The sequence below is a fragment of the Idiotropiscis lumnitzeri genome, chromosome 4 (assembly GCF_059441095.1).
Source record: "Idiotropiscis lumnitzeri isolate Australia: NSW breed Sydney's pygmy pipehorse chromosome 4, RoL_Ilum_1.0, whole genome shotgun sequence".
NCBI lineage: Eukaryota > Metazoa > Chordata > Actinopteri > Syngnathiformes > Syngnathidae > Idiotropiscis > Idiotropiscis lumnitzeri.
Window position 1 is genome coordinate 16,655,195 of NC_142394.1, and position 19,817 is coordinate 16,675,011.

General features: G+C 39.6%; 1 long non-coding RNA gene across 1 annotated transcript in view; it reads right to left on the bottom strand.

The window, feature by feature from the left end:
- Window positions 1-7,108: 7,108 nt before the first annotated feature.
- Window positions 7,109-19,817, bottom strand: part of LOC148338331 (uncharacterized) — a 59,096-nt gene continuing 46,387 nt past the window's right edge. The window contains exons 2-3 of the long non-coding RNA XR_015842777.1: window positions 7,263-7,353; window positions 7,109-7,173 (exon numbers count right to left, since the gene is read on the bottom strand). This is a non-coding gene — a long non-coding RNA (uncharacterized LOC148338331). The remainder of the gene's footprint in view (window positions 7,174-7,262; window positions 7,354-19,817) is intronic.

Here is a 19,817-nt window from a genome sequence, read left to right on the forward strand (position 1 = left end):
TTTTAATGTTTTTTTTTTGTTTATTTAACTAATAACGCAATCATTTCCTAAAAGTGTTGTGGCCTCATGAATAAAAGAATGGAATTATTTTTTTTCTCCCTTTTCTGCCACCTGGTAGCAAAAGGGGAAAGGATTTGCTAATTATTATTAGATGGGAAAGCACATTGAAAATGGATGGAACAAGTACAATTTTAAGAGAGAATCTACCTCCAGGGGCAGCCTGAAAAAATGATCTAGGCCTGCTCCTTTCCTCTGCAGGGTTTTCGACAACACAAATTCCCAACACTGCGCTAAATGAATAGCATCAGGCACTTCCGCTGACAATGCTAACAGAGAAGGTTATGGCTATATAGAGACCCATGAAGCAAAATAGCTGGGGAGAATTTTCATTTATAAGCAGAAGAAAACTAATGACTTTGCATTTGGATACTGGCCATAGTCATGGTTGGAAGTCTCTCACAAAGCTTTCATCACAATGCTCCACTGACTACGCTATACTGTGTTTCCACAAGTCAGAACGTAAACATGCAGAGTGCAAGAAAAAAGGGAGAAAAAAGAAAGAAAATGCCTTTGGGGGGGGGGGGGGGGTGAAATGAATCCAAGCTTCCTCGTTCAATCCGCCAGGGATCAATAATGTCTGACCTATATTGCGGTGTACAAATCTGGTCAATTCTGAAGATGATTCTCCTAACTCAACACAATGATATGTTATAGATTCACTATTAGGAAAGCTCTGTGTGAAAATCCCCACTTTCACTTGTTCTTCAAAAGCTTCCTGAAAAGCTGGCATGCCGTAACTCACACCGCCAGCCATGTTTTACCGCCAAGCCCAGGAGCTTCTTTGCGGGAGATTACAAAAGGGAATTGTGGATGCACGGGGAAACATTTACAGATGTAGTCACCATGCATGTGTTTTCATGTCAAATGAGAACACAGTGGGCAGAAAAACAACTGCTTGCGAATGCAAACAATAGAAAATCACATTACCTACCGTGTAGCTTTGTGCTATTGTGGGCACCGCTCAGAACTTTAATTTTGTGTTGGACTATGAACAGTCTAGCCTGACCAAAGGAACATGGTTATCCTGAATGAAATCCAGCCTGTTGAGAATGTGGCTATTTTTACCAGCATCATGAGATGGAGAGTCAATCCAAGACGAGGCTGCCTATAAAGGGGAGAGGCAATCTTGGTCCTGAATGGCACTGAACATTCAATCAGCAATACATTGCTCTCCAAAGGAAATAAGGCAACCACTTCAGTCCCTACATTGATTTCTTTTGCTTTCCTTACTGAGCAAAGAGAGTTGCATCCTGCAAAACAATATTCCAAATCTACTTTACATGGACGCTAGACTATGGATATCTTTGGCATAAAAGAAACAACTGCTGCCAATCTTCGATGCGCATCTCAAGCACATATTTGGTGTATTGTTACAAAATTTGATGATTTATTATTCAAGTAACACGGCATGAATGCACAAGGGGGGAGGCATCAATTAGTTTCATCTCAACAAGCGGGCATCAAAGCAGGCTTGGATGACATGGATGCCGTAAAGAGGATGGCAAGAATGTAAGTAGTATGAAGAGAAATTTGCAGCACAAAGGATGCACAAGACAAATTACATTCAGCAGCATCTAAGATTAGAGAGGAGAGACAAATCAGTAGAGGCCTTAACCAGATGTCCCCCCCCCCCACTCAACAAACTGCAGTCAGTAATATACACACACCAAAAATGTTTTGGGTGAATTTACTCTCTTTTATTTGTCAAGTAAATAAACTCATCATGCTCCAGATACATATTTGAAGTAGATGTATTGTCTATTTGACGTCATAAAATAAAGTAACCTCAACACACATTTTTTTTCCCCAAGTCTATGTTTCATTTTTGCACGAGGTCAGTCCGGTTTTGCCGCGGTAATTCATAAAGCACAAGCTCTTAATTAAAAGGCGAGAGTAACATGCAGTTTCAACTTTTGACCAGTAGGTGGAAATAAATGCATATTAAGGGGATGAGTGCCAAACAAGTTTGACTGCAGTGCCAGAGGCAAGTAAAAGAAGCTTTTTGAGCTTTAAAGTGAATAGATGTGTTACATCTCCACCATCTGAGCAGGCATTGACCTAAAATCACATAACAGATTTAGGATTAGGCACATCAGCATATTTTTTTTCAATTTAATAATTCTGCACACTGCACACTCATTCACTTTCATGGGAATGATGATATATGAATGCTATAGAAGTTGGCTGCCATTCTACAGTTTATCTCAAAATACAGCTTTTACAAGAACAGTTTAAATAAATCAACACATTCGTGCAACCAGATCCATTTAGAGTCAATATATAAAGGCAATGTTTTTGATAAAAAGCTTAAAGGGGCATGAATCATATTTTAGCCACATAAATGAAAAAAATGAAAAGGTAAATCCAACATTTGCAGTACAAATACATTATTCCTAATCTTACTTGACTGTTGTGTGCAATGTATTGTAAATAGAGAAAATAGAGCTCAACGGTCGTTAAAAAAGGCCCTAAATACACTGTTAAAAAAACACTGCTCTTGAAACAATATCGTGTTTAGCATTTTAGTGTAATGCATATGGGAATGAACCCACTAACAATCATTTAAATACCGCACTTTATCAAAAAGATATGCCTGCAAATTATCTAATAAAATTGAAACTGTGACATAATATTGCCCACTCGTAAAATCAATGAGCTAAAGGGAGAGCTTGAGTTTGTTCCAAGTGGCTTTAAAAAAATATTTTTCTTTAAAAAAAAAATAAATAAAAGTACGTTTGAAAATTAGATTCCTCCTGTTGTTATATACTGCGCCACATCGACATGATTCTGTTGCGTATTACTTGGACAAAACTAACAATTCCAATGTGGCCACTTTGGACTTAAAGTCTAGAGAGAATTCATTTAATGATCACTTGTTGGGGGACGGGGGGACAAAACAAAACAAAAAAACCTTTTGTGCCGTAGGAAATCTTTTATTGATCTTCTTGCTTTACAGGCTTGACTATATCTCAGAGGTGAACGTAGGAAAGTCCACAAAGGATTATGTTTAAGGTTATAGCTGCAGGTCAATACACTCAAGACCATTAGCTCTGATATGGTCTTTGAAGAAAGGTGGAAGGGAACTTTAAGCACATTTTGTTCGACATGGACATGTTTGGTTTGAAAGCCTGGAGGTGGAGGGCTTTCTCTGCACCCTTGGGATGGTTGGCTGCCATGACAGTACATTGAAAGACTAATCAGATGAACCCCTTCGACCAGCTGCATCGGCACCTCTTGAATTGATTCATTTGCTTTTAGTTGATAAAAAAAAGGAAGTGAGCTCTGTTTGATTAGAATGACTTGGAAAGAATCATAAATAAGGCAATAAGGTGTGCATTTGGGGTGGGTGAGCTACATGTACGTTAAGCATGCCACAGACAGAAAGAAAATCAAAGAACAAATAAGACACCAATAGCAAAAATTTTGGAGACGATAACACGTCCATGTCAGAGGATTAACAGAATCCATATTACGTACCACGAGGAAGCACCAAATACACAGTAATAATAAAACTACACCAAAAACTCAAGACACACTCGTGCACCCAAAAGACCATATAACACAGGACAATAAACGCAACATAATTTACGACATCCCATTCAAATCCTGCCCAAAAATGTACATTGGAGAAACTGCCGTACATTCACTAGCCGTAAAAAAGAGCACCAAACAGAATGTGAAAAAGAAACAACACGACATTACACTAGAACACAATAACAAAAAAGCCACACAAGAAAACAAGAAATCAGTCATAGCAGACCGTTGCAGAGGAAACAATCAAATTATGGATTGGGAGAAGGCGTCAATCAGCACATCTGAAACCAATAAATTCAAGCGATGGATAAAAGAGGCAATCGGAATAAGAAGACGTGGAGACAGGACCATCGACAGAGACGAGGGGGCATACGTGTTCACGCACACCTGGAACACAGTTTTGATCGGTCAGGGAACCTTCATTTGAAGGTTCCCCGACCTCATCTGTTTTAAGACGCGTCACAAGGAAGTGTGACAGCTCTGACAAAAGCTGAAGTGACAGCCGAAACTGTCAGCGAGGTGAGAGTTTTTTGCTCTCCACCAGAAAATAGTTTTTGTCTGAATAAAAGAAAACTTGAAACCTATTGAAAAAGAGGACAAGATGAACGCCGTAACGCCATGACACAGAGATATTTGAAGACCTAAAATTACGTGTGCAGCATACTGATCGAGAAACCTTACAAGATGCACCAGAGAGGTGAGAGCTCCAGCTGTGGAAATTGTGCGCTCTAATTCATACACCCCCAGATGCGGCGAGATCAATATGTACTGATTTCTTCTCTGTCTGGAGGGTGAAAATAAGCAGCTAGACGCTTTCTACTGAAATGCACTTTCAACTGCTTGGAGCTATTGTGTTTTTTTTTTTTTTTATATATTCAAACACTTTGATGATGCATAGGTGTGGTGGACGGTATAAGTGCTGCATTTAAAACCTGACTTCATAAAAAAGTAATGAGCACATCTTGGGATATGAGCCATCCATTCAGCATGATGATGCTCTCTGACCTTTTTTCTACTGCAGATTTATGTGTTGTGAAATCATTTTTGGAAGGGTCAATCAACTGTGAACACAGTAGTCATTTCTGTCTTCTTTTTCTTTATTCTGCTTTCTTCCTTTTTCTTGAACCAGCCTGAATGTCAGACATCCAGGGACGGTGCTACACTGGAGCTAAGGGTGTTATAGCTCCATCAGAAATCTTTATAGCCCCAGTTTAGCCCCCCGGCATTTTGTTTGATATTCCAAGATATATTTTTGTTATTCTCTCAGCCTCGCTTTAGCCTCGGGAGAGAAAAAAAAAGCTGGAGTCATCCCTACAGACACCTCCGTAAATGTGCCCCAGTCACATGCGGACGGGTCTAAACAGGCATGTATGAGGGGGCAGTCACAAATTTTGAGGGGGCATTGTGCTCCATTGTAGACGTAACCTCCGAATGTCCAGCAAAATTGAATGCAAGTAATCTCTACACTGATGTTCTGTTGTATGTGACGTGCTTACAAGGCTGAGTCCCTGAGGGGAATGAGATACACAAGGTTGCGACAAGTCTGCTGAAAGTTTTGCAGGAGTGGAGAAGTGAAGATGTGAGATATCAGCCAGGTAAGAGAAGTTGGGTCTTAAGGGGTCGGCATACACAGATAATTCGAACTCAGTCGGTGGGTGGAGCGGACAACTTAGCTACTAGAAGAATTGGATTATATGATTTTGTTTGTTGGAGTTGTCTAAACAAATAAAGATTTCCCCCCCAAAAATACTAACTCTTGTTTTTTATTGTTATTAGCAATTAAGTGTATCACAACACAAAATACCATGAAGGGGCCGAACAAAATTAATTTGCTTCGGATTTGCAGTTTGACTCTGGCTCATTTGCATACTGAAGGGTGATTGGAAGTTGTGTCTCCGCTTGCTGCAGACAGCAATCCCGCACAGCGAGCAGGCAGCAGGCCGATACTCCGAGTTGAGAAACATGAAACGAGAAACAACTTGATATCTTTTAGATTTGAGGGGGCAAGCGAGACATTAGGACATTAAGAAGTGGAGCGGAGGAGAGATACATGAGATCATGAAAATCTGCAAAATATTTTTGGGGGGGGATTTAGTTTGAGGGGGGGCACAACATTTATTTGAGGGCGCCAAGCCCCCTCTTGTCCCTGCCTGCACCAAGCCTTGGTGGGGACGAATGTTTGTGGATGAATATTAATGCTAATTCTACTAACAAAATAAATAAATAAAAGAAAGAAGTGTCTGAAAGTTGCAAGCATGGGATTGTCGAAAAAGTCTTGAGCAAATTCTGTAATGAAGTGGAACTTCCAAAGTCAAACAATCTGTTCTGTGACACAGAGTGAATCCCCAAATTGTTTTAATTTCAAAACCTTTCCCATGAGAAATAGCAGAAAGTCATTTCATTAGTTGCAGACTCAAACTACCTCACATAGACTTTGTTAACTGCACTGTTGATTTTTTTTAAGTATTAAATTATTATAATCATAATAATCCCTCGAGGGGATATTCAATTTAGACTCGGCTAAGTAGCATTTTAACGTTCTTAAATGTTATTCAAGTAAGGAGGCAAGTTGCAAAGCCTCACAGACTCATATATATGTCACACTTGGTTTTTAAGACTTCTTGGGCACTTGGCGTGTAGCGTATTGAAGAAACCTATGAATCAATTGATTTTGTGTTGCGTCTCCATAATTTTATCAATAAAGTGAAGTTGAATCTAAATCAATTTCACACACACCTGCAAGCCGAGACTTCAATTGACTTTGTCTAATGTTTTGCTCGTGTCATTGATGTTTAGAAATGTATGCCACAAAGCCGCAGAGACTAATCTGTAACATCTGAAAAGTACTGCCGCTATAATACTTGCCCTTGCATGCTTTAGGGACTTCTTTGCATCATGTGATGAGTCTATTTTAAAGACGACTGGCAACGCTGGCTTGTGGCCAGGGATCACACAAAGAAAAAAAGAAGAGCTCGGAGCTGAAGACTGCTACAGAGTCTTACCCTTTCTTCAACGACTGCTACTTCGAGTATCACAAGACAGGGTGAGTCATGCAGCACTTCCCATCTGCTCCAAAGTGGACAGCAGAGGACACTGTGTGCCCTAGTCATGGATGTGAGGGAGCGCACCTGTGTAAATGTGCAACGCTAGTTCTGTCGGTGAAGAATAAAAATGATGCAGACACAGGTATGAAAATGCTGAAATCAGCACACTCACCTCGACGTTTTGACAGTGATGACCTTAACTGGAGGCCACCTACAACGTATTGATCCTCATTAATGAGATAACAAAGCATCACCTTGAGGCTGTAAAACAAAACACAAACAGTTTAAGTCCACATATTAGTTTTTTTTATCTGACATGAAAAATAACAAAAGATGAGTATTATACTGATAGGAGCCTGATTAGTGTGCATAACTTTGAGCGCACCGAAGAATGTGTGACTTCTCAAAGGATGGAAAAACACGCAACAATAACGTGTGATTGCCTGACTACTTAAGGCCAGCGCAGGCGAGGCTCCTGGTGCTGATGGCTCTCGAGAGCTTATAGCGAGATTCTTCACTGGTGTGGTTGGCATAGCTGCAAAGTTGCGTTAATCATGTGTTTAGGAACATGTGACCAAGACTGCTAAAAACAATCTTTTTTGGTTCAAAAATGAAAGTTATTACCGGTCAAAATAACGCCTTCCTGTTGGTTGGAGTAAACACATGCATGTTTTACATATCCCCTTTTCTTCCGTAAAGGTTGGCCAGGAGCAATCTGTGATAAAAGTGGGTTTTAAAGGTTGCATCAAAGCACTTTTTCTCACGATGTTTAGAATGCAGACAAAATTTCTTCTGAGTGCTTGCGGTTCATCTCGCTCAGACAGGTTAGGAAAAGAAAGTTCCTAAGCAACAACAACCACGAAAAAAAACGAATTTGACGAGGCCCATTGTCTTTAGGCTTATTGTTTTCCACGCATCCCCCCTTTTCACAGATGTTCGTTGTCAGTATTGACTGCTGAAATAACTGTCATTTTCACAACACTGTTTCAAAAGTTTGACAGATCAATGGAATTTTCCCTTTCTAATTTAAATGAGTGCAAGTATTTGAGCTGCAGAAATGGGCAGAGTTGGAGCGGGAGATCGACAGGCGGATTGGTGCAGCATCTGCTGTGATGCGGTCGGTCGTGGTGAAGAAAGAGCTGAGCCAAATGCCAATGTTCTCGATTTACCGGTCGATTTACGTTCCGACCCTCACCTATGGTCACGAGCTGTGGGTCGTGACGGAAAAAAAAAGATTTGGGATACAAGTGGCCGAAATGAGTTTCCTCAGCCGGGTGTCCGGGCTCTCCCTTAAAGATAGGGTGAGAAGCTCGGCCATCCGAGAGGGACTCAGAATCCAGCCGCTTCTTCTTCGCGTTGAGAGGAGCCAGATGAGGTGGCTCGGGCATCTGATTAGGATGCCTCCTGGACGCCTCCTTGGTGAGGTATCCTAGGTATGTCCCACCGGCAAGAGGCCCAGAGGACGACCCAGGACACGCTGGAGAGAATATGTCTCCCTCCTGGCCTGGGAATGCCTGGGGATCCCCCCGGAAGAGCTAGAAGACGTGGATGGGGCGACGGAAGTCTGAGCTTCCCCTGCCTCCGCGACCCGATCCCGGATAAGCGGCGGATAATGGATGGAAATGGGCAGTTTAATAAACCTTATTCAGATTAATGCCAAAATGTAATCTTACAATTTAACATGACAAAACCAGTAAAGAATTCACCTGGGCCCAATTTTAGCCTAAAATTGGGTCAGAGAAGAGACCATGGAAATCAACACTTTAATGAGTCACAGCGTGTGGTTGGATGTAGATGGTATCTTACCCGATGAAGAAAAGACCAATGGGTTAATAGTTGAGGTTGTTGTTGTTTTAAATACACCAGCTGCAATATATATCCCAGGATGGAGAACATCATGACAATGAGAACTAGTCACTATGAAGAAATAAAGCTGAACAAAATGTGACACGAACACCAGTAACATGCTGCAGTTAAACTACTCATGCGCCTCAGGAATTCAATTAAATAATAGACTGATTAAAAGCTCCTAACATTTCTGACAGGTACTTTTGTGAAATCGACAGACTGGGGCATTTGTTTCCCCATATTTGTTATGCTGCTCCCTGGCTGTTTCTTAGCACAAATCTTGTGCACAATATTGTTGTAAAATCATATGACCTCCTTCTGCAGTTCCTGCAGCTATCCAGCAAAACAAATTCACATATTGTGTTAAATGAATTCCTTGTGTAATAAAGTACACATCTTATTCTGTTGTTACAATAATATCACTGTGCTCAACTCAGAAATACATGCTGGCACATATAGTTACAGCTAACCGATACAATGCATGTTTTTTGGATGGCCTTTGCAATTAAAAAAATAAAAGTTCCTGGAGTCACAATGGCATTTTTTTTCAGTTAATAATTTGAAAAATAATTTGCATATCTTGCAAATTCAAACACGTTACCATCTTAGCTGTACATCTTTGGCACATCATCTCAGAACAAAACATCCTCCTCCAGTAACTCCTGGGCATTGCAAACCGACACTGCTGGAGTGTGGTGCTTGAGGCCAGAACCAAATGTACGGTAGAAGTTTTGAGAATGCCTGAAAAAAAGCCTGCGAGGATGACTCCATTTCGATCATATTCTAGGAGAACAGTCTTTGATTCAAAATACTCTTCATATTCGGTGATTTTACATTAATTACAAGATATTATTCGAGTAAATACCTGTTAAAAGCTTCACAAAAAATAGTAGTAGAAAAATGTGATTAGTTGCAATTAATGCCCAGGTGGGAGGCATGTTGGAGGGGGGCGCGAACGATTCTTTTGAACACTTCTTTTCCATAAACTGATTCAGTTGACGCAAAAGAACCGTCATGCTCTTCATTACCCCGATCATTTAATCAAGTGCAATCCAAGAATGCGATAACACACATTTAACAATGATACAGTATACACTGACAAATTTGGGGTCGAGAGTTGCATACACCACACAAGTCAAGACTTAGAAAATGAATATTTCATGAAAATAAAAATGAATTGAAAGCCAAGGGTACAGTAAAAGCAGCATTGGCTGACATCATTTCATATACAGTAACATCCACAGAATCAAAAACGATATGCCATTGAAGCATAGACTTTCAAATTTAATTACGAATTCCATTTTCAGGGGCTCAAAACACCAAGTGATACAAGCCTAAACGTTGTATAACCATAGTTGTTCATACTTTTTAAACTTTAGGTAGCCTGAGAAGGTCCGGTCTACTTTTGAGAACCTAAAGGCTGTAATAGATGAATCGCAATTTTTTTACTTGAAATCTATTGTGGTGGTGTTCAAGGGCATAAATTGAAACACTCTGTAACTCTCCAAGATTTCAGGACCTAAATGCATTTCAATAAGATGTCAGTCAAGATAATGCTGAGCATTGAATGCATACAAACGGGAGAAACTGCAGACAAAGTCAGTATAATGGAAATGAGTTATGCTGAATGATAATAACGTCTTGTTTTTGTATAATTGGCAAAGCCCCCTGAAGAATCCATCCAACGATTGGGTTGATTTCTTCCTCTTGGTCTCGCTCTGCTTATGTATTACTTTCCATGATCTGATCATGAGTCATCAGTGATTAGATCCTGCATTCATTTCCATTATTTTACCATATTATAGAGATGTGTCCTCGTGTTATAGAAATCACTTTTCGTGGTCCTATGCGGACAAGCCCCCCAGACTTCCTGACAAGAGGCTGATAGATTGTGTGCAGTATACAGATTCTTTTCATCCATAAGGTGAGATAGCTTGTAAGCCATGCATCTTTCTCTTTTCATCTTCCACAAGGGTAGCTGCAGTGTTTTCACTGTTTGATCATGTGAAGCGAGTCTATGTGAAAATATTTAGACTGCCTTTTAGCCAAAGGCTCCCCTGAAAGAAAGGGTGAGCTGAAGGTTAAATGTTTTTTGTGTGTTGTCAGGCCATTTCAAAGGGCAAATGTGGTTTTTTTGCATGCTCAGCCGCAGAGACAAAGGATGGCGTGTGTTGGTGTGTGCGTGGTCTCAGAACCATGTGTCAATCCAGCTCATTCACCTGACCTGCTTGACCCTCCTCAGTACATGTCCAATGCAACCTCAAAGGCCACTGAGCTTGTGCATTTCCATTCCACTTCAGAGTTTGAACCGCCGTCATGCAGAATGCTCGTAATCAAAGCTTGCCCTCATGAGAACTCAGGTCGGAACGCCTCAAAAGATTCTCTGTGCTTTTTCTTTTAAATAAGAAGTCGCCTCAGCATCGGGTGTTTAGAGAAGAATGGGATAAAATGAAAATAATGAATAACCCCTTTCATGGGGTGCGAAGGATGTTTTTCTGTAATTCATGGCTAATTCAAACTGCTCGGTGTATGTGTGTGTGCGCTCTCATGTTAAGAAATTGATGCGTGAACAGAAACGAAGAGTACAGAGTCGACCCCCCACATACTCGTGGATTTTTTCTTTCTTTGGTTTCAATTTTTAAAAACGTTTTAAATATTTTCTTTGTCCATTGGAGGGTTTTTTTCATTTTGCCCCCCATTTTTCATGGAAATCGTATTTTGAATGGTAAGGATTTATGAAAAAAATTTCAGGTATTTCTTTTCCCATGCATTTCAACAAGTGTCATATATAGGCGGATTTTCATTATTCATGGGCCGGCCTGATCTCGATTCCTGTACAACTTGAGGCATAAGCACGTGACAAACTCTTTTCCAGGATTATTATAATATCATGAGCATAACAGTGAAAACTATGTCTGTATAATATCAGGAAGCAGACCCATGCAGATGCTAAACAATAGAGGTCCAAGTACCAAACCCTACGGGACTCCACATGTAACATGACAAAAATCAGAAGTCGCATTGCCATGACTTACAAGGTACAAGAATTAAACCAAGAAAGTGCTAAGCCTGAAATACCAACACACCTTTCAAGGTGTTTTAATAGTATGTGATGATAAAAAGAACTAAGATCGATTAAGATTAGTATTGAAGAAGTGTTGGAGTCTAGAGCTAGGAGATCCTTAGTCACTTTGCATGTTTGGCTCTAAATCCTGACTGAAGAAGTTTAAATCGACCGTTAGTGGCCATGTAGTCATTAAGGTGTTGCACTTTTTCAAGAATGTTCGCAATAAATGGGAGATTCAAAATCGGCTTATAATTACTGAGACTCTTTGGGTCAAGGTTTGGTCGTTTAAGTTGAGGACGGATAACAGCAGTCTTAAAAGCTGCTGGTACAGTGCCCAATGTGAGGGATAAATTATTGATATTAAAGTTGGAGGGTCCTAGGGTCGTATACATTTCTTTAACGAGGAAGCCGGTCGAGCACGCAAGTTGTCTGTTTTGCTGCACTAACCAGTTTGCTTAGGCTTATTAGAGATGTATTTTTTTTTAAATGAGATAAGGTTGTCAGACAATTATCAACGTTAACGTCAGTAATCGCGGAATTCAACGCGGTTTTAGGAATGGTGTCCTTAATCTCGTAGAAAATACAAAGAAATTTGTTTTGTACAGACTATCCTCTGCCAGGTAATGTTTTGTGTTGCCATGCGCAATACTTAATAAGCCAGTTTAAAACGTGCAGCAAAATGCGGTTACATTTCATTCTGTTATAAGCGGCATGCAGCGTGTCAAAAATCCATAGAGCCACATTTTTATTTTGCTTTTTAAAACTATTTTCAATGATGAAAACTTTCGACAGTTCTTAGGAGCAAGGAATACTATAACCAGGCAGCAGAATTAAGACAGCCATCAATGTGAGAAATTCAAGACATTCTGCCCGTAAGATGGCTGATGGTTCCAGCAGTAGAAGTCGAGTTTCTTCATTTATTTTTTTCTCTCTAAGTACCGTGCCTTAATCTTGACATTTATCTTGTCATATCATCCCACTCCAGTCTTCATTTTCTTTTGCTATCTGCAGCAGGTTATAAGTTTGGAGAAGCAGGCCCTGTGCCCACTTAACAGTAAGTGCTGTCTTATTGTTGCTGCCAGTAAACCTAGAATGCATTGTAGGTGTGATCGCAGGTTTGGCAAACGGATAAGGTTGACAGACTTTGGTTCCCGGCCATCCTGTGTGGAGCTTGCATATTCTCCCCGTGCGTGTGGGCGTTTTCTCCAGGTGCTCCGGTTTCCTTTCACATTGCAAAGACATGCATGGTAGGTGTGAGTGCGGATGGTTGTTTGTCTTTGTGTGCCCTGCGATTGGATGGCACCAGTTTAGGGTGTCACCCGCCTACTGCCCGGAGATAGCTGGGATAGGCACCAGGACACCCGCGACCCTCGTGAGAAGAAGTGGCCTAGGTAATGGATGGATGGACGCCTCCCCATTGCTCTATCCAGTTCGCACTGTCAAACAAATGTCTTTTCTTCTGGCAAAGGCAAATAACAAGCTCCGGGCAATCACAAGAGTAGTTAAGCGTGGTTAGATAAGCTAGTGTACAAGTTCAAAGCTTTTATTAACACTTGTGTAAAAAACAAAAAAATGCATGTGGATGTACTTGAATTTTGATGGTGAAAATATCAAGTACCCTTCTCCTCTGACGCTACTTCATCAATTCATTTTTCAAGCAAAATTTATGGGCTATGAGATAAGCAAGGACCTTATTTAGGTGTTGCGTAATCTTGTTTTGACACTGAAGGTGCTTGATGAGCTCTCTGTATGATGACGCTTGTTTTTTTTTTGTTTTTTTTAGTTTCAGGAGTTGGAAACTGAAAAGTTCACCGGGAATGAACAAATATTACCTGAGGGCAGCATGAGGAATGGCCGCTGATACTCCCTCCCGCGTATGATCAGAGCACAGTGGAGCTCCCGCATGGCTATATCAAATTCCACATCAGCTCTGCACAGTATGACTTGTCGGTAGTCTAGGTTTTGTCAGGAACAAGTCGAAAATGAAAGCACATCTACATGATAAGGTTGTACCGCAGTCTTGAGGGCACATTCACCATTAAAAACTTTGCCTAATTGCTGGTGACAGTCAGGAACTCTTCAATTCCCAACTAATTATCATTTAGACGAAACAAACCCTCCAGTTATTGTCTTTTTGTTTCTTTGGAATGGAAACAATAAACCCAATTTTGTGCAATAATAAGCTAAAAGTTATCTTGGATATACACAAACATCCATCCATCATCTGAGCCGCTTCTTTTTTTCCCACATATAAACACTAAAAGAGAAACTTTGTATGAAATAAGGAGGCGACTGCGTTTTTGCACGAAACACTATTTATCCGTAATATAATTCATATCTTGTAAGCATTAAGAGACCACAAATTAAAAGTGATTTCAGTCATTGTAATTTTTTTAATTAATCGGTTGATTAATCGGTTATCAGAATTTTACCCTGTCAAATGTCAGAATCACCCCCCTCCCCAAAAAAAAATCCAAATTCCAAGGGCTCTAGTTATCATTTGAAAATTGGCAGAATTTTGAATCCCAATTACCCAGTTAATACAAATCTGATACTATAAGTCCCAGAAGGTGTGGCTTTAACTGGTGCGATGTCACGTAGCAGTTCCCTTCTTGTCTTGTCTTGTCTTTTGGAAGCGACATTCATTAGTGCTCAAGAATTGTGTTTGATTTAAGCTGAAGTGGTAGTTCCATGATACGAATCAGTAGTGCGTGTGCTGCAATACAGATGTGCTCTCTAAATGGGGTGTGTCAAAAACTCAGGCGAGTTCACTTGAGTTTATTAGATTAAAATGGCACAGAAGTCTGCTGATCTGTAGCACTTGATGAATAAAGCCAGTAGCATTTAAAGGTCAAAAAATATTTTGACAAAATATCTGCTTGCAAACACGAGGCTTTTAAAAGATGGTGAGTTCTCAGTAAGAGGAGCTTGTGTTTCAGTTGTCAAATTTGCACGGACGGTAAAAGCGGTGGTGAATATCATCACTGTGTTATGTATATTATTGGATTATTTTTTGCTCCGTCTCATTTTTCCACCCTGCATGTTGCAGACAAACGTAGGCGACACTACATTTGACAATTTTGAGTTGTCTCTTGTCGCATCGTAGCCCCTGTAGTGTGATGCACTCAAAGACATTTTGGGGGAATTTAAATAACGACCCCAAGCTGTTTTGTTAATTATGGCATCCAACAGTGATAATGGCTATGCGGGCTGTCGGCATACCAGGCAGGCTAACTTCCAGAGGCGGTGGTGTTATGTGCCAATTTAGCCCCCTCATAGCATGTATCACCACAACTGTATGAATTAATGTATGCATGTAAGTATGTATGTAATTTATAATTGAGTTCGAAACAGATCTCGATATATTAAGCCACATTCAAAAATCATGCATGATAGTCGATTGAAGACTAAAAGTTGTTCATAGGTGGTGTGAGTGTGAATGTTTGCCTCGTGACTGCCTCCCGATTGGCTGGCAAGTCCAAGGAGTGCAACGCCTCCCACTCGAAGTCAGCTGCGATCGGCTCCTGATAGGACAAGCTTTTAGAATGAAGAACGTTGGTATAGAAAACAGATGGGTGGACAATTGTTTATATTAAACGTAATTATCATAACAAACTTGGCTGGAAGGAATCTGTGAGTTTGTTGTGAAAATTCCATTCTCCCGTTGTAGCATGAAAGATTTGAGACAGCCTGTTGAGGAGGAATGCAAAGTGCATTCAAGGCTTCCTGCCTCTGATTGTGCAGTTTAGCGTAGGACGTAGTAGCAGGACTGAGAGATACATTACATAGAACGTCAAATAAAAAAATTTAGTTTGTATTATTAAAACTGATTCTTTTAAGCAAAATGAAGCTGTCTGGTTGTTATACAGGTATATGAGCATTTTCCAAACTCAAACCCGATATTGTCCCTACTTCTGATTTTATTGGGTTGACAATTGTCAGCAAAATGTTGCAAGTTATTTTATTGATCATCAACCAGGCAAACAGTTTCTTGGCAACAGGCTTGCTGATTTATGCTTGCTGTAAAATAATGTCTGTTCACCATGTTTATCATTCATTTTCATCAGCAGTTCTCAATATTTACTATATGCCCTGCAACCCAAGAAAAGGTTCACTATCGTACATGGTTGATTATTTTCACTCATTTGAAAAAGAAAAAAACATTTCAATGTTGGGTAATTAATTGCTGGCCATTCATTTATTTTCTGTGCTGCTGATCTTGACTTGAGTCACAGGCGAGCAGGAGTTTATCCTTTCAGACTTTGGGCAAGAGACAGGGCGCACCCTGAACTGTCATGTCATGTGATGTCATTATCCACACCGCTTATCCTGTACGGGGTCGCGGGAGGGTGCTGGAGCCTATCCCAGCTGACTAGGGGGCGAAAGGCGGACTACACCCTGAACTGGTCGCCAGTCAGTCACAGGGCAGACATAGACACCGTCACTGAGTGGGAACTGAACCCACACTGCCAGCACACAACTCAGGCGAGTGTACCACCACGCCATCAGTGACCCGCACCCTGAACTGGTCGCCAACCAATCAGAGGGCACATATTAGGGCTGGGTCATTCTGGAAAAATAATAATTATGATTATTTAATTTATTTAAAAATGTTATTTAAAATTATTATTCATTAATTTCAGAACTTGTAATTTACAGAAACTACAATTATTCTAAACCACCACCATAGCCCAAGACCATTCATCTCTGCACGGCACACATTCTTGAACACGCTATTCTTTTTTTAGGTTTTCTATTTTGGCTTTGTTTACAAAATTACCTCAAGCATTTTGATTCTGCAACATCCACACCTTTGCGGTCTTGCATCTTTGAATGCATTCAAACAGTGATGAAGCATCTTCTTTATTTATTTATTTTCATCTTATTGTGTTGTTTTATTTGTATTTTTAAAAGTTGAGTGATTTATTGAGCTAACCACTATTGTTGTTCGTGCCATATCATGTGGAAATGTGTGTTAATGTGTTGAAATTCCTTGAATCCTTAAAATACAAGAACAAACAATTCATAGATGGAGTATGCACTTTGAATGAAATAAGATTACAAGAAATATGTTGCGTCTGAGCTCTAAAAATAATAACTCTTTTTTTCCACATTTGGAAGAATATGCACCTTTGAGGGTCATTATGTTACCTGTGTATGTGTTTCTGCAGTAATGGTGTCTGAATATTTATTTGAACGAATGTCACTCCCAGAGGTTGATGCTAATTAGCTTTGACAATGTTCATAAAATTAAACATTTATTATATTTAAATATAACATTTGTGTAATTTCTTTTTATTCTGTGTTCAGTTTTACTGTAGACTCCAAATGCAGTCTCAGTGAACAGATTAAAAGACACTTCGGAATGGCTACGCAACACCACGGTGCATTCAGGGTACGTTCACAGCATTGGAAATTTGCATATGCACCACACCATTCAGCACAATACTCATTTTCATTCGATTGTAATGTTTTTAAGATCGTGAGAATCCAAAATGGAAATCGCAAATACATTTCCATTAATTGCACAAAGACAAACAACAATTCACAGTAAAGTCACATTCAGAACCAAGATAGTATGTGGAAGTAGTTTTAAAGACAAGTTTCCCTCTCTGAAACATGACTTGTGCTGAGGCAAGAAGCTTTTTTGGTCAACCAGAGCAAAAAGTCAAACAAATCAACTCAAACAGTAAATTATGTGTCATTTGTGAAAGACTATTTTGCTCACAACTATCTCATTTTCGTTGTCGCAACTACAACATTCAACAGAAATAACGATGAAGGATAGAACAATTTATTCCAGCTCAAATTCCAGTCATAGCCTGACAAGAGAAGCATAGAAACATTTTCGAGTTCTCTGCTAGAAAATGTCCCTCGATTATATTCCCTCCAATTGCTTTTGTTGAGCTTTCAAATGAGCATTGAAATCCTGTGGCCAGTCTCAGTTTTGTTTTTAACAGCTGTTGGCCTCCTAAGCCCTCCTACGTCATCTTTGTCGTTGCTTGAGTGTGGTGGGGACGCTGCCAACTATATATGTTAACATTTTGACTAGAAATACTGCATTATATTTCTTCAAAAGAAACAAGTGAAAGAGTAGGGAGCCAAATAACCAAGCACAGTTTTTGTCAATGTAAATTGCATTTAGGGTTAGAACGTTTAGATCAGACATTTTGATTGGCGTGCCACAATGGGTTCTAAAATTTGACAGAGGGGCCGGACCAGGAGCAGATGGATGGAATGTTTTGGTAACCTCACCTCATCTGAGAAGAAAAAATACAATTAATTTGAAATGAAAGTGAACAAAAGCATTACTACAATATATATGTCTTTGAAAAACCACAGTATTAAAAAAATAAAACATTAACAAGTTTAATTTTTTTCAAGTTCGGCGGGCCAGATTAAAACGTTTAACGGGTCGCATGTGGCCCCCGGGTCGTAGTTTGCCCACGCCAGGTTTAGATGATCTGATGTTATAGTGCCAAAAGATATATTACCAAAGAGTTGAATTTTTACCGGTCGCCAACAAAAACGACAGAATATCAAGTGCAAGCCAGTAGTTGATCGTCGCTTACATCCTTATTTGCTTCCTCACATAGCAGTCATTGGTCACATAGTGATGGAAGAAAAAAAAAAACTCTGCTGTGATTGGCCAAATATTTTGGAGGGTAGGAACTTGCCAATTACTTAGCTGTAAATAGTGATGAGTTTGAACTATTGGCTGTAATTAACATGTTGGAAATGCTGACAGATTCGCCAAATTATTTAAGAGGCTTAAGTATATTTAAGGCTGCTGAACCACCCCTGGGTCTAACAACACTACTGGGTATGAGTGAGCTTCAAATATTTATTTTTTTTATATGGCACAAGTGGTTAGCACAAGCACCTCGCAGTCCCAAGATTGTTTGTACAAATCCAAACTCTGGCTTTCCTGCATGGCGTTTGCATGTTTGTACTTCCTCCCACGTTCTACAAATTAGGTCCATTGAAGACTCAAAATCCTCCAAAGCGGTAATGTGACAATTTACAATATTGTTTGATGCACTAAAAATATTGCTGTTGGGGAAACGTTGCATCACATTCGTCGAAATATTAGCTAAGAGAGCACAACAAGCACAACTTTTTTTTTAATCCAAAATAGCCTACCTCCAAATAATGAAATAGCGTTATTTTGATTTATTTGTGCGTGACAAACTCGTTCTTTCCACCCTGGGATGTTTGTCTTTGGGTGGCTTTAGCTGACGTACCGCGACCAACATGAAAAGAGGTTTGTGATTGTTTGGCCTGGGTGCTGCATAGGAATGAAAGCGTAAAAGTTCGTTGTGAATGCAGTTTCGAGCAGGGAAAATTGTTAATTTTGAGATGTTATATTGAATGTTCTGATTCAGCTATGGCTGCTACAGAGATAAATCTTTCAGCTCCACTGCAAATATGACTTAATATAGGGTCCATTTTAAGCGGTCAACAGGGGCATACCAGCAGCGGCATTGCCAATACAGAAGCACTCAATAACATGTACATGCGTTTTATTTATCTGGTGTGATCACCTGTTGCAGATTATATTCTCAGCAATCAAACAAAATCAGGCCATTTTTCTTTAGATTTGTGATGTCTGAGCAGTAAAGAACTCATCAGTAGCATTTCTTCATGCAAAAATATGTACTATAAAATAAAATAAATAATAGCATTTTGATTCATTTAAATGAGGAAAATAGCCCATACAAAGAGTCATGGGACTGGTCACAGAAACAAATAAACTTGTAATTTTAAAATGTGGTTTTCAGGAATTTCTGATTTATATTCTGTTCCGCACTTCCTAACCAGATGAATGATGAAAATGTTATTTTAGATACGGACAAAATACTTGCATATAAGCAAAACATGCGCTCCGAATATATTAACTTTTTCCTAATGAAATGCAGGTTTGTGTTTCAAGCAAAGAAAATAAAAACAACAAAATAACCACATACTGTAATTCTTTTTCCAAGTGCAAAGATCTCTCTTAGTTAAAAAATTGCCATTCAAAGATGGCATGAAACTGCTAAACTAGAAAACAACTCTAAGTGAATGACCAAATATTGTACACCATTTTTAAAAAATCAACTAACTCAAAATTCTAATATTATTGCACATATTATTGTACTACACGGTCAATGTGTAGTTGTAATTCAGCACATTTTTTGGGCCAAATATTTTTTTTCCGGGATTTTTTTTACCTCAAAATGAAACTATCCCCTCCCCTGCATTTTTTTATGGTAAAAGTATAA